Source organism: Rattus norvegicus, chromosome 5 (assembly GCF_021556685.1).
Source record: "Rattus norvegicus strain SHRSP/BbbUtx chromosome 5, alternate assembly SHRSP_T2T, whole genome shotgun sequence".
NCBI classification, from domain to species: Eukaryota; Metazoa; Chordata; class Mammalia; order Rodentia; family Muridae; genus Rattus; species Rattus norvegicus.
In genome coordinates, this window is record NC_141538.1 from 22,199,976 (window position 1) to 22,214,936 (window position 14,961).

The following is a 14,961-nucleotide window of genomic DNA, read 5'->3' on the forward strand; positions in this document are numbered from 1 at the left end:
CCCAGTTGAGTTTACAGAAGGAGATACTTGTAGTAGAAAGTCAACTGAGAAAATCTGTAGAACAAAGGTAGCTTTCCACAAAGTTCAACAAATTAGGCCGATCTCCACTAACATGACACGCAAAAGGGAAGACGCCCATTACTGACCCCTCTGGAAGAATAGCGCCTGCTCTTAACTGCTGAGCCATTTCTCAGGTCTCTGCTCTCAAAAATAGATAAGGAAGCAGAAGAAGGACCAGTTGGGGAAAAGTGGTTCAAGTGGGGATGGGGGTGGGGTAATCTGGGGTGAAAATACTCAAAAGTCATTATATTTACCAAATTGGAAAATACAAATGAAACCATTTAAAAAATGTTTAATAACCGTCCCAAAGGCATTGCAAGTGTGACTGCTGTGTCACATGTGTGTCAGTAGGTGGCAGAGAGGAGAGAGGCTATGTCTACTTTCAGTGTTCTAACCTATGAACATCATAATGATTAGTAGCCTAACATTCCTGGGGGAAAAAGAAACAAACAAACAAACAAACAAACAAACAAGCCTGAGATGAATAGCACAAGCCTGGGGGTGGGGGTGGGGGTGCACAGACCACACCTGAGATGACCTCTGCCCAGCGCCATAATGCATGGGAAGGCTTAGCGTTTTTGGCCCTCTATGGAATCCCCCAATGCTGATAGGCCAAGGGAACGTTCCCATTGGACAAAGCATTTCTCCTCTTTTCTATAAAGAACAATTCACCACCACATAAAAAATTCCCCCAGATCCTGCTTCCCCACTCCCGGAGCAGTGTCCTGCAGCAGTTTGGGGTAAGTGTGGTCAAACTTCTCACATCCTGTGTCCCCAAGCCCCCATGCCCTTTGGCAGAGCAAATGTGGGACCCCCACCCCCACGCTTCAGAGGAGACACTAAACAAACCGTCTGTCCCTCCTGCCCCTCCCTCTTCCACCCAAGGACTCCATTAAAAAACAAAGGAGCTTCCACCTGCCTTTCCCATTACTCCATGTCCCCCAATCCAACTAGGGAGAGATCTCTTACAAGCCTTGGAGGTAATTCTTACCACGCAACCAGAAAGAGACCACATTAGGACAGAAGATATTACTATAAAGAAAACAATATCCAAGGAGACCCTAAAAACCCTCCTCCAAATCACCCCCAATTCTAAGGGCCACTGTTAGGTTTAATACTCCCTGCCTTGGTTGGCTCTCCAACGAAGCCATCTGGGTCCCACAGTGGCCTCTATCAAGGGGGAAGCTTAGAGCCCCCACACAGCTGGTAGAATTAAGAGCTGTTGCTACAAGATTTAAGGGTAACAAAACCATGTGAGTCTGTGAGTCCCCACAAATAAGGTTACCACACATCCCAGCCATCCTTGCCAGTGTTCCCCTATTAACAATAGTCAGATCTTCATTATAATGAGATACTTAAAGGCCTAGAAGCTTAGCCAATTAGTCTTTCTTCCCAGACATTCCTCCCTGCCTGGCCCGAGAAGTCCCACCACCATCCGGAGCTGTTGGGAAGTCCTTCGAGTACAGAGCCGGGGACTAATCTCCCATGGGAGGCCTCCCTATGTTCCCAGCTACGGCCACCATTAATCCCAAGCCTACAACCAACCACGGACAAGCCAAGGATTCCCACCACAGGACCAGCCGGAGTTCCCCCCTTCTCTTGGCCCCAGGCAATCCTGTCCATGGGCTCCACTCCGTTCGCAACTTTTCCTCGGCATCCAGCAGTGCTGGGGTGTCCAAGAGCCTGGGAACCAGACAGCCCCGGGTCTCCTTGCAGGCTCCGGCACCCCTGAGCCTGCTCTGGCTGTCCATCCCCGTGCCTCAAGACTGTGCTTCCTCACCCCCAGAGTGGTGTTTCTGCGGCTTCCCACAGCCCAACACCCACCTGGTGGTTGCATGGGGTAAACAGGTCAAACTTGCCTTGTCCTGCCTCCCCAGTGGCCATGCCCTGCAGTGGAGCAGACTCGGGGACCCCCCTACCCATTAACCCAACAACTTCTTCTCACTCTGGTACTAACTGTGCTATCAAGACTCTATTCTTCCTTTGAACTTTTCTTCAAAGGTGGCCTTTTCATCTCCTTCCAATCTACATTTAGGATTTACCGGCCAAGAAAAAACAAACTGGGGGGGGGGGCGCGGGGAAACACAGAGATCAGCAGGCCCCGCCCCCACTATATCTTAGGCCCGCCTAAGAAAATGGGAAAGTTTTCAGGCTTTGCTTAAATGCTTGTTCTCTCTAACAGGAACACCTAAGACAACGTTCATGCTTCTCAACCCAAGATTTTCATGTCTCTTTATCTAAATGTTTATTTTCTCCCTAGCATTCTTGATTTATATACAAAAAAATTTCCAAGTTTCCTTTAAGGTTTAAAAGTCATCTAATCTACTCCCACAGGTCAAACCAACTATACTGACAACCATTATTTAATCCTTAATTAACAACCAGTTTTTTTTTTTTTCACAGACAAACTGTTACTGCCTATCCCCGATACATAACCAACATGGTATTTTCTTCCTCAGTCATTTAAAGCAGAGATAAGGATGCCTTCCATGACTACACTCCTCAAACACCCTTGCATTTCTAGGATCATAACAGACCATGATGTGCTCCCATGCTCCCAAGCAAACCATCACAGGCTTAACCCACACTACCCATCCAATGCAGACATCCCCCTGCTGGTGTTCTTCTCTTCTGTTGTGATCACTTTACAGGTTTATCTACAATGCTGCTCCCACAGATCCAGCCGAGACTGAACGCCATCTCCTTGGACCTGCCTGGGACAACAGAGATGTCTTCCTCCAGACACCTCATCTGACTGAAGACTCCCGAGACACACGCTGAGATCTACAGAGGACAGCCGAGACCCACAGACTTGAGACCTTCCAGTTACAGATGAACTCTCTTGACAAAGCCAAATGGCTACTGAACTTGGGGAAACTTACATGATAGCGAGGAAAACATGATGTCTAGCTAGATTAATCTAATGTTGTCTAATACCAATGTTAATACCCTCAAACTGTACAACCAATGGAACAATTACTTGGTTCAATGATCCTTTGTCCTCTCAACCCCCATCCTCATCTCTTGTTACCACTCTAGCTTAGTTGTGCTACCTCTCCGGCCTGTTTAGTGTTTTCTTTTGATACTCCAATCCTGTGCAAAAATTTCACTACAAATGACACCTCCCCTTAAAAAAATAAAAGGGGGAGTTGCGGGGTGGCAGGCTGTGAAAGGTGCCCTGATTCCTGGTCAAGACAGGTCGAATCCCCGGAAACCCTAATAGGGATGGCAGGCCCATGCCCAGACTCCTAGATCAGGGCCACACTAGCTGCAGCCCCCCCATAAACCCCTGTAGAGAGGTTTGAGACAGCCCAGTTACTTAGAGCAATGCCCCAAACTCCTCCTCCACTGGTGAGGACGTGACCACAGGTCGAAGGCTCAAGACAGATCAGTCTTAGAAACAGGACCACGCCCCCGAATATGTAGATGAGGTCTTCCCCAACTCTCAAGCCAAACCGCCAAACCAATAGAAGTACCTGCTGTCAGACACTGACGCATCCAAAAAACTGTATTTAAGTGTTGTGTTCAGAATTAAAGGTGTGCAAGAATTATTCCACCGTCTGAGAGCTTCTGTCATAAGAGCTCTAACAACCGCCGCTTGGGGAGGAGATCTGGTCTCTCCGAAATTGCTGCCAGAAGCTCCCCTGCACCCTTGCTGGCTAGTCAGTCTCCTGCTGGGTCAGCCTGCCAGAGCAACTTAAGTGGCAGTGGCAGAAAGGACCGGGAGCTGAGGTTGCAGAAGCAGTCCCCCATCCCTGAGTTCTCTCCCCCTTTCTCGAATCCACAAACCTAGCCAGGGGAGAGATCACTGTGGAGAGACTCCTGGCTCCAGAGCCCCATAGAGAGATGCTCCCTCCCTGTCCTCCGCCATTTACAACGGGCAGGAGAGTTGGCTCCAAGGTCATCAGAGTGGGAGAGCTGGTCCTGTCCCTCATATGCTTCAGCACTTGGGAGAGCAGGCCCCACACCTTGCCGGGGAAACACAGTAGAGCTGGCCCTGGGTGTTGGGTTGCAGGTAAGCTGTCCCAGACGGCATAAGTTTAGGAGAACTGGCCCTATTTCTTATCTTCTTTTTTTTTCTTTATTTAATACTTAATAATAATTATTTGGTTTCCGGGCAAATATCCCCCTCCCCCCTCCCCTTCCTTATGGGTGTTCCCCTCCCAACCCTCCCCCCATTGCCGCCCACCCCCCAACAGTCTAGTTCACTGGGGGTTCAGTCTTAGCAGGACCCAGGGCTTCCCCTTCCACTGGTGCTCTTACTAGGATATTTATTGCTACCTATGAGGTCAGAGTCCAGGGTCAGCCCATGTATAGTCTTTAGGTAGTGGCTTAGTCCCTGGAAGCTCTGGTTGCTTGGCATTGTTGTACATATGGGGTCTCGAGCCCCTTCAAGCTCTTCCAGTTCTTTCTCTGATTCCTTCAACGGGGGTCCTATTCTCAGTTCAGTGGTTTGCTGCTGGCATTCGCCTCTGTATTAGCTGTATTCTGGCTGTGTCTCTCAGGAGCGATCTACATCCGGCTCCTGTTGGTCTGCACTTCTTTGCTTCATCCATCTTGTCTAATTGGGTGGCTGTATATGTATGGGCCACCTGTGGGGCAGGCTCTGAATGGGAGTTCCTTCAGTCTCTGTTTTAATCTTTGCCTCTCCCTTCCCTGCCAAGGGTATTCTTGTTCCCCTTTTAAAGAAGGAGTGAAGCATTCACATTTTGATCATCCGTCTTGAGTTTCATTTGTTCTAGGCATCTAGCGTAATTCAAGCATTTGGGCTAATAGCCACTTATCAGTGAGTGCATACCATGTATGTCTTTCTGTGATTGGGTTAGCTCACTCAGGATGATATTTTCCAGTTCCAACCATTTGCCTACGAATTTCATAAAGCCGTTGTTTTTGATAGCTGAGTAATATTCCATTGTGTAGATGTACCACATTTTCTGTATCCATTCCTCTGTTGAAGGGCATCTGGGTTCTTTCCAGCTTCTGGCTATTATAAATAAGGCTGCGATGAACATAGTGGAGCACATGTCTTTTTTATATGTTGGGGCGTCTTTTGGGTATATACCCAAGAGAGGTATAGCTGGATCCTCAGGCAGTTCAATGTCGAATTTTCTGAGGAACCTCCAGACTGATTTCCAGAATGGTTGTACCAGTCTGCAATCCCACCAACAATGGAGGAGTGTTCCTCTTTCTCCACATCCTCGCCAGCATCTGCTGTCACCTGAGTTTTTGATCTTAGCCATTCTCACTGGTGTGAGGTGAAATCTCAGGGTTGTTTTGATTTGCATTTCCCTTATGACTAAAGATGTTGAACATTTCTTTAGGTGTTTCTCAGCCATTCGGCATTCCTCAGCTGTGAATTGTTTGTTTAGCTCTGAACCCCATTTTTTAATAGGGTTATTTGTCTCCCTGCGGTCTAACTTCTTGAGTTCTTTGTATATTTTGGATATAAGGCCTCTATCTGTTGTAGGATTAGTAAAGATCTTTTCCCAATCTGTTGGTTGCCGATTTGTCCTAACCACAGTGTCCTTTGCCTTACAGAAGCTTTGCAGTTTTATGAGATCCCATTTGTCGATTCTTGATCTTAGAGCATAAGCCATTGGTGTTTTGTTCAGGAAATTTTTTTCCAGTGCCCATGTGTTCCAGATGCTTCCCTAGTTTTTCTTCTATTAGTTTGAGTGTATCAGGTTTGATGTGGAGGTCCTTGATCCACTTGGACTTAAGCTTTGTACAGGGTGATAAGCATGGATCAATCTGCATTCTTCTACATGTTGACCTCCAGTTGAACCAGCAGCATTTGCTGAAAATGCTATCTTTTTTCCATTGGATGGTTTTGGCTCCTTTGTCAAAAATCAAGTGACCATAGGTGTGTGGGTTCATTTCTGGGTCTTCAATTCTATTCCATTGGTCTATCTGTCTGTCTCTGTACCAATACCATGCAGTTTTTATCACTATTGCTCTGTAATACTGCTTGAGTTCAGGGATAGTGATTCCCCCTGAAGTCCTTTTATTGTTGAGGATAGTTTTAGCTATCCTGGGTTTTTTGTTATTCCAGATGAATTTGCAAATTGTTCTGTCTAACTCTTTGAAGAATTGGATTGGTATTTTGATGGGGATTGCATTGAATCTGTAGATTGCTTTTGGTAAAATGGCCATTTTTACTAAATTAATCCTGCCAATCCATGAGCATGGGAGATCTTTCCATCTTCTGAGGTCTTCTTCAATTTCTTTCTTCAGTGTCTTGAAGTTCTTATTGTACAGATCTTTTACTTGCTTGGTTAAAGTCACACCGAGGTACTTTATATTATTTGGGTCTATTATGAAGGGTGTCGTTTCCCTAATTTCTTTCTCGGCTTGTTTCTCTTTTGTGTAGAGGAAGGCTACTGATTTATTTGAGTTAATTTTATACCCAGCCACTTTGCTGAAGTTGTTTATCAGCTTTAGTAGTTCTCTGGTGAAACTTTTGGGATCACTTAAATAAACTATCATATCATCTGCAAATAGTGATATTTTGACTTTTTCTTTTCTGATATGTATCCCCTTGACCTCCTTTTGTTGTCTGATTGCTCTGGCTAGAACTTCAAGAACTATATTGAATAAGTAGGGAGAGAGTGGGCAGCCTTGTCTAGTCCCTGATTTTAGTGGGATTGCTTCAAGTTTCTCTCCATTTAGTTTAATGTTACCAACTGGTTTGCTGTATATGGCTTTTACTATGTTTAGGTATGGGCCTTGAATTCCTATTCTTTCCAGGACTTTTATCATGAAGGGGTGTTGAATTTTGTCAAATGCTTTCTCAGCATCTAATGAAATGATCATGTGGTTCTGTTCTTTCAATTTGTTTATATAATGGATCACATTGATGGTTTTCCGTATATTAAACCATCCCTGCATGCCTGGGATGAAGCCTACTTGATCATGGTGGATGATTGTTTTGATGTGCTCTTGGATTCGGTTTGCCAGAATTTTATTGAGTATTTTTGCGTCGATATTCATAAGGGAAATTGGTTTGAAGTTCTCTTTGTTTGTTGGGTCTTTGTGTGGTTTAGGTATAAGAGTAATTGTGGCTTCATAGAAGGAATTCGGGAGTGATCCATCTGTTTCAATTTTGTGGAATAGTTTGGATAATATTGGTATGAGGTCTTCTATGAAGGTTTGATAGAATTCTGCACTAAACCCATCTGGACCTGGCCTCTTTTTCATTGGGAGACCTTTAATGACTGCTTCTATTTCCTTAGGAGTTATGGGGTTGTTTAACTGGTTTATCTGTTCCTGATTTAACTTCGGTACCTGATATTTGTCTAGGAAATTGTCCATTTCCTGTAGATTTTCAAGTTTTGTTGAATATAGGCTTTTATAGTAAGATCTGATGATTTTTTGAATTTCCTCTGAATCTGTAGTTATGTCTCCCTTTTCATTTCTGATTTTGTTAATTTGGACACACTCTCTGTGTCCTCTCGTTAGTCTGGCTAAGGGTTTATCTATCTTGTTGATTTTCTCAAAGAACCAACTTTTGGTTCTGTTGATTCTTTCTATGGTCCTTTTTGTTTCTACTTGGTTGATTTCAGCTCTGAGTTTGATTATTTCCTGCCTTCTACTCCTCCTGGGTGTATTTGCTTCTTTTTGCTCTAGAGCTTTTAGGTGTGCTGTCAAGCTGCTAACATATGCTCTTTCCTGTTTCTTTCTGCAGGCACCCAGCGCTATGAGTTTTCCTCTTAGCACAGCTTTCATTGTGTCCCATAAGTTTGGGTATGTTGTACCTTCATTTTCATTAAATTCTAAAAAGTTTTTAATTTCTTTCTTTATTTCTTCCTTGACTAGGTTATCATTGAGTAGAGCATTGTTCAATTTCCACGTATATGTGGGCATTCTTCCCTTATTGTTATTGAAGACCAGTTTTAGGCCATGGTGGTCTGATAGCACGCATGGGATTATTTCTATCTTTCTGTACCTGTTGAGGCCCGTTTTTTGACCAACTATATGGTCAATTTTGGAGAAAGTACCATGAGGAGCTGAGAAGAAGGTATATCCTTTTGCTTTAGGATAGAATGTTCTATAAATATCTGTTAAGTCCATTTGGCTCATGACTTCTCTTTGTCTACGTCTCTGTGTAATTTCTGTTTCCATGATCTGTCCATTGATGAGAGTGGGGTGTTGAAATCTCCCACTATTATTGTATGAGGTGCAATGTGTGTTTTGAGCTTTAGTAAGGTTTCTTTTACGTATGTAGGTGCCCTTGTATTTGGGGCATAGATATTTAGGATTGAGAGTTCATCTTGGTGGAATTTTCCTTTGATGAATATGAAGTGTCCTTCCTTATCTTTTTTGATGACTTTTAATTGAAAATTGATTTTATTTGATATTAGAATGGCTACTCCAGCTTGCTTCTTCTGACCATTTGCTTGGAAAGTTGTTTTCCAGCCTTTCACTCTGAGGTAGTGTCTGTCTTTGTCTCTGAGGTGTGTTTCCTGTAGGCAGCAGAATGCAGGGTCCTCGTTGCGTATCCAGTTTGTTAATCTATGTCTTTTTATTGGGGAGTTGAGGCCATTGATGTTGAGAGATATTAAGGAATAGTGGTTATTGCTTCCTGTTATATTCATATTTGCATGTGAGGTTATGTTTGTGTGCTTTTCTTCTCTTTGTTTTGTTGCCAAGACCATTAGTTTCTTGCTTCTTCTAGGGTATAGCTTGCCTCCTTATGTTGGGCTTTACCCTTTATTATCCTTTGTAGTGCTGGATTTGTAGAAAGATATTGTGTAAATTTGGTTTTGTCATGGAATATCTTGGTTTCTCCATCTATGTTAATTGAGAGTTTTGCAGGATACAGTAACCTGGACTGGCACTTGTGTTCTCTTATGATCTGTATGACATCTGTCCAGGATCTTCTGGCCTTCATAGTTTCTGGTGTGATTCTGATAGGTCTGCCTTTATATGTTACTTGACCTTTTTCCCTTACTGCTTTTAATATTCTTTCTTTATTTTGTGCGTTTGGTGTTTTGACAATTATGTGACGGGAGGTGTTTCTTTTCTGGTCCAATCTATTTGGAGTTCTGTAGGCTTCTTGTATGCCTATGGGTATCTCTTTTTTTAGGTTAGGGAAGTTTTCTTCTATGATTTGGTTGAAGATATTTACTGGTCCTTTGAGCTGGGAGTCTTCACTCTCTTCTATACCTATTATCCTTAGGTTTGATCTTCTCATTGAGTCCTGGATTTCCTGTATGTTTTGGACCAGTAGCTTTTTCTGCTTTACATTATCTTTGACAGTTGAGTCAATGATTTCTATGGAATCTTCTGCTCCTGAGATTCTCTCTTCCATCTCTTGTATTCTGTTGGTGAAGCTTCTATCTACAGCTCCTTGTCTCTTCTTTTGATTTTCTATATCCAGGGTTGTTTCCATGTGTTCTTTCTTGATTGCTTCTATTTCCATTTTTAATTCCTTCAACTGTTTGATTGTGTTTTCCTGGAATTCTTTCAGCGATTTTTGTGTCTCCTCTCTATGGGCTTCTACTTGTTTATTTATGTTTTCCTGGAATTCTTTCAGGCATTTTTGCGATTCCTCTCTGTAGGCTTCTACTTGTTCTCTAAGGGAGTTCTTCACCTCTTTCTTGAAGTCCTCCAGCATCATGATCAAATATGATTTTGGAACTAGATCTTGCTTTTCTGGTGTGTTTGGATATTCCATGTTTATTTTGGTGGGAGAATTTGGCTCCGATGATGCCATGTAGTCTTGGTTTCTGTTGCTTGGGTTCCTGTGCTTGCCTCTCGCCATCAGATTATCTCTAGTGTTACTTTGTTCTGCTATTTCTGACCGTGGCTAGACTGTCCTATAAGCCTGTGTGTCAGGAGTGCTGTAGACCTGTTTTCCTGTTTTCTTTCAGCCAGTTATGGGGACAGAGTGTTCTGCTTTCAGGCGTGTAGTTTTTCCTCTCTACAGGTCTTCAGCTGTTCCTGTGGGCCTGTGTCGTGAGTTCACCAGGCAGGTCACTTGCAGGGGAAAAGTTGGTCCTACCTGAGGTTCCGAGGCTCAAGTGTGCTCGTGGGGTACTGCCCAAGTCCTCTCTGCGGCGGCAGCAACCGAGAAGATCTGCGCCGCTCTTTCCGGGAGCTTCCGTGCACCAGGGTTCCAGATGGCGTTTGGTGTTTTCCTCTGGCGTCTGGATGTGCGCAGAGTGCAGTCTCTTCTGGTTTCCCAGGCGTGTCTGCCTCTCTGTAGGTTTAGCTCTCCCTCCCACGGGATTTGGTTGCAGAGAACTGTTTATCCGGTCTGTTTCCTTCAGGTTCCGGCGGTGTCTCAGGCGCAGGGGTCCTGCCGCTCCTGGGCCCTCCCCCACGGGAACCCAGAGGCCTTATACAGTTTCCTCTTGGGCCAGGGATGTGGGCAGGGGTGGGCAGTGTTGGTGGTCTCCTCTGCTCTGCAGCCTCAGGAGTGCCCACCTGACCAGGCGGTGAGGTCTCTCTCCCACGGGGTTTGGGAGCAGAGAGCTGCTGCGGGCCGGGATCCGCGGGTGTGGGTATTTCTTATCTTCTTGATGGTGGCATGGATGAGTGAGAGAAGGCCTCTTCTCCAGCACCACCCCCCCCCCCAATCCTTTGCCATTTATGACATGCAGAACTGTCAGTGGGTCATGAGAGTGGGAGAACTGGCCATGTCCCTCTCTGGCTACAATGTTTGGGAGACTGGGTCCTGCACCTTGCCTGGGAAGCAGGGTAGAGCTGGTCCTGGTTGCAGGGGATGCTGTGAGCTGGCTCCAAGGGCATGAGAGTGGGTAAGCTGGAAGGCTGACCAGCTTAGATACCTCTCAGGCCAGATCCAGGGTTTGATTGGCCCACCCCAATATCTTCCTTGCCAATGAACTGCTGGTCCTACAGATCCAAAATTACAGGATCTGACACAGGGCAACAACAGAATATCTAGAAGGAGTCCCAGTGAGGTTCCAGTATCGACAGAGAGTAGCAAAATCCAGAGGCCTGGTACCAGAGCAATGACTCATTGCAATCAACATTTTCAAGCAAAAAGATGTGGACGAAGGGATACACTGTGGGGTACGTTGTGACGCACTGCAACTTCCACAATAAGATGTTTTTTTCTCTGTTGTTGGAGGGGGAGGTTGCAAGCATGGAGGGTGGGTGTGAGGGGAGGTGGAGATCAGTGGGATTGGGGTACGTGTTGCTAAATTCACAAAGAACCAATAAAAAGTTTTAAAAAGTTTAATGATGCTTTAATGCTATGATATAAAATTCACACATAGGAATAAGGAGTAAAGCAAGTGTTTTTTTTATAAATATGCATAAGTATATTTTGTACATAAACATGCATAGACATGGCAATATAAGTTCATGGAGAAACTTATGACAGTTACAATGCTCATGTCTATCACTGGTCACATGGTCACAACTGGCTTTTCCTAACTACTGATTTATCTGAGTAAGTACTAACTACTTAGTCTGTATCTCTTCCTCTGTCAGCAGAAATTCAGCTGATTTGGTTCTTTACCTAACGAGGGGACCCAGGACTTCAGTCCTAAATGGTCCAGGCCATTAGTAATCCAGCTTGTGATGAACTATTTTTCAATGATCATAATCATAGGGCTTGATAGCAATAATAGCAGTCACAAGGGATATCCTCTATGGCGGGTAGTTTTTCCTTGCCTAGATTGTGTAGGAGTGCAACTTCTGCTTGATGGTGAGGCTCATTTCCCTGTCGATACAGTCATTCTGCTTCCTGCCTATTGATTTAGAGGGATGGGGATCCCCAGCATGGCTGGCAGCATCCTAATCTTCAGGTCAATGGGATGATTGTTGTATTTCCTAGCAGAAACACTTCTCTTTCCAATTAAGACCTCTGTACCAGAAGGACCCAAAGTCACAGGAGGATGAAGCAGACACTCTTTTTAGTGGATTATTAGATCTAATAGTGAATGGTACCATTTCTGTTTCCGTGTCTTGATTTGTATTCTAACTAGGAGAGAAATGGCACCATGAACTTCAGGGATATATCAGTTAGTTTTTCATTACTATAAGGAAATAGCTGAGGCATAACCTATAAAGAGAAACAATGTATTTTGCTCATTATTCTGGAACTTCCAGTCCCAAGTCAGATGACCTCATTTATTTGGGCCTGTGGTAACACGGCACACCATAGCAGCTGTACAACTGCTCTTGGCCAGGAAGCAAAAGAGAACGAGGAAGAGGCTAACGTCTCAGACTGTTTTAAGGATGTCACTCAAATGACCTAAAAACCTTCCAGTGGGCCTTACCTCTAGAAGTTTCCACCATCTTCCCAACTCACCTTGGGAAACCATACCTCTAGCACAGATCACTGGGAAACACACGTCACAGCCATTCTAAAAGCAGATGAAGCTTTCTGGAGAAACTTATCCAGCCCAGTGGAATATCATTGTCTCAGTGGGGCTGGAACAGACTCTTCAAAAGGCAACCCTGCCTTCTGTCAACCCATCTGATTCAGGATGTTGGGAATATGCTAAAAACCCATGGGTTTCATGAGCATGAGACCTAACCAAGTTTATTTTGCTGTGAACTGAGTTCTTTGACCAGAAGCAATATTATGTGAGACACTATGGCAGTGGATAAAACATTTTGTAGTTCACAGATGGTAATTTCAGCAATAGCAGTGCAGGGAAGAAAGCCTATATCTAGAATGAGAATCCTTACTAGCAGGAACAAGCAGGCTAAGCAAGCTATGGGGAGCAAGCCAGTAAGCAGCATCCCTCCATGGCCCCCCATCAGATGCTCCTGCCTCCAGGTTCCTGTCCTGTTTGAGTTCCTGTCCTGACTTCCTTCAGTGATGAACAGTGATGTGGAAATGTAAGCCAAATAAATCCTTCCCTCCCCAAGTTGCTTTGGTCATAATGTTTTGTCACAGCATTAGTAACTCTAAGACAAATATCTACATATATTTTACATATGTCATTACAAAAAAGAAAATGAAAGAAAAAAATCTATGAACACAGACACAAACATCCCTAACATGATACTAAGAAATCAAACCTAGCAATATATAAAAAAAGAATAACACCTCACAGCAACAGCATTATCCTAGGAGCTCAGGGTTAGTCAGGCATTCAAAAATCAATGACATACATATACAGCCACCCAATTAGACAAGATGGATGAAGCAAAGAAGTGCAGACCGACAGGAGCCGGATGTAGATCGCTCCTGAGAGACACAGCCAGAATACAGCAAATACAGAGGCGAATGCCAGCAGCAAACCACTGAACTGAGAATAGGTCCCCCGTTGAAGGAATCAGAGAAAGAACTGGAAGAGCTTGAAGGGGCTCGAGACCCCATATGTACAACAATGTCAAGCAACCAGAGCTTCCAGGGACTAAGCCACTACCTAAAGACTAAACATGGACTGACCCTGGACTCTGACCTCATAGGTAGCAATGAATATCCTAGTAAGAGCACCAGTGGAAGGGGAAGCCCTGGGTCCTGCTAAGACTGAACCCCCAGTGAACTAGATTGTTGGGGGGAGGGCGGCAATGGGGGGAGGGTTGGGAGGGGAACACCCATAAGGAAGGGGAGGGGGGAGGGGGATGTTTGCCCGGAAACCAAAGAATTATTATTAAGTATTAAATAAATTAAAAAAAAAATCAATGAATATGGCCACCGCCACCAGCGAGCGCAGCTGTTCCAGAGCGGCGAGGAGACTGGCCGCTTGACCTCCCCCTCGCTGGCCGCCACGTCCTCAGATTTGTTCCAACAGTCTGTTAAAACATGGTGGATTACTACGAAGTGCTGGGCATGCAGAGACCTGCCTCACCCGAGGACATTAAAAAGGCGTATCGAAAACAGGCACTCAAATGGCACCCAGACAAAAATCCTGAAAATAAAGAAGAAGCGGAGCGGAAATTCAAACAAGTAGCTGAGGCATAGGAAGTGTTATCGGACGCTAAAAAGCGGGACATCTATGACAAATATGGCAAAGAAGGATTAAATGGTGGTGGTGGAGGAGGTGGAAGCCATTTTGACAGTTCATTTGAGTTTGGTTTTGCATTCCGGAACCCAGATGATATCTTCAGGGACTTTTTTGGTGGAAGGGACCCATTTTCATTTGACTTCTTTGAAGACCCATTTGATGACTTTTTTGGAAACCGAAGGGTCCCCGAGGAAGAAGAAACCTAGGCGCTGGCTCCTTTTTCTCTGCCTTCAGTGGACTTCCTTCTTTTGGAAGTGGATTTCCTGCTTTTGATACAGGCTTTACTCCATTCGTGTCACTAGGTCATGGGGGGGTCTCACTTCAGTCTCTTCAGTGTCATTTGTCGGCAGTGGAATGGGCATCTTCATATCAATATCGACTTCAACTAAAATTGTTAATGGCAAAAAAAATCACTACAAAGAGAATTGTGGAGAACGGTCAGGAAAGAATAGAAGCTGAGGAAGACTGACAGTTAACGTCCCTGACGATAAATGGTAAGGAGCACCCGCTACGCTTGGATAACAAGTAATTCAATGCACGCATGTAACAGAAATGCTAAACCATAGCAAGCACCACTTGAGGAATAACAGGAACCTTTTTTTTTTTTTTTGAAGATTTCAAACGAACTCGACTTTCTGTATCACTGTACCTAATCTAAAGTATTTATAATACAGCTCATCGGAGCCCCCATTCGTCAGATTTTTGAGTTTGTTGTTGGGGCCACAAAATAGGACCTTTCTTTTTCTTTTTTTCTTTTTTCTTTTTTGTCTTTAAACTTGTTGTAATCTCTGTATGCACTTTGCTTTAAACGAAACGTGTTCTGAGGTGAGCCCTGAGACGCCTGAGTAGCGCTAGGACGAGATTGTCTTTAACACCAGCATGGCTCTGCTTCCCACTGAGTTGAATTGTGAGCAGTGTCAGCCTGCTGTGAAGTTACCATTGCCAGATGAATGTCTACAGAAATATT

At 44.4% G+C, this 14,961-nt stretch overlaps 1 non-coding gene and 1 pseudogene across 1 annotated transcript; both read left to right on the forward strand.

Annotated features, from left to right (window-relative positions):
* Positions 1–358: 358 nt before the first annotated feature.
* Positions 359–489, forward strand: LOC148005651 (small nucleolar RNA SNORA17). Its single transcript, XR_015621581.1, has one exon. It is a non-coding gene; the product is annotated as a small nucleolar RNA SNORA17 (small nucleolar RNA).
* Positions 490–13,773: 13,284 nt separating this feature from the next.
* On the forward strand, positions 13,774–14,705 carry Dnajb6-ps2 (DnaJ heat shock protein family (Hsp40) member B6, pseudogene 2; annotated as a pseudogene).
* Positions 14,706–14,961: the final 256 nt, after the last annotated feature.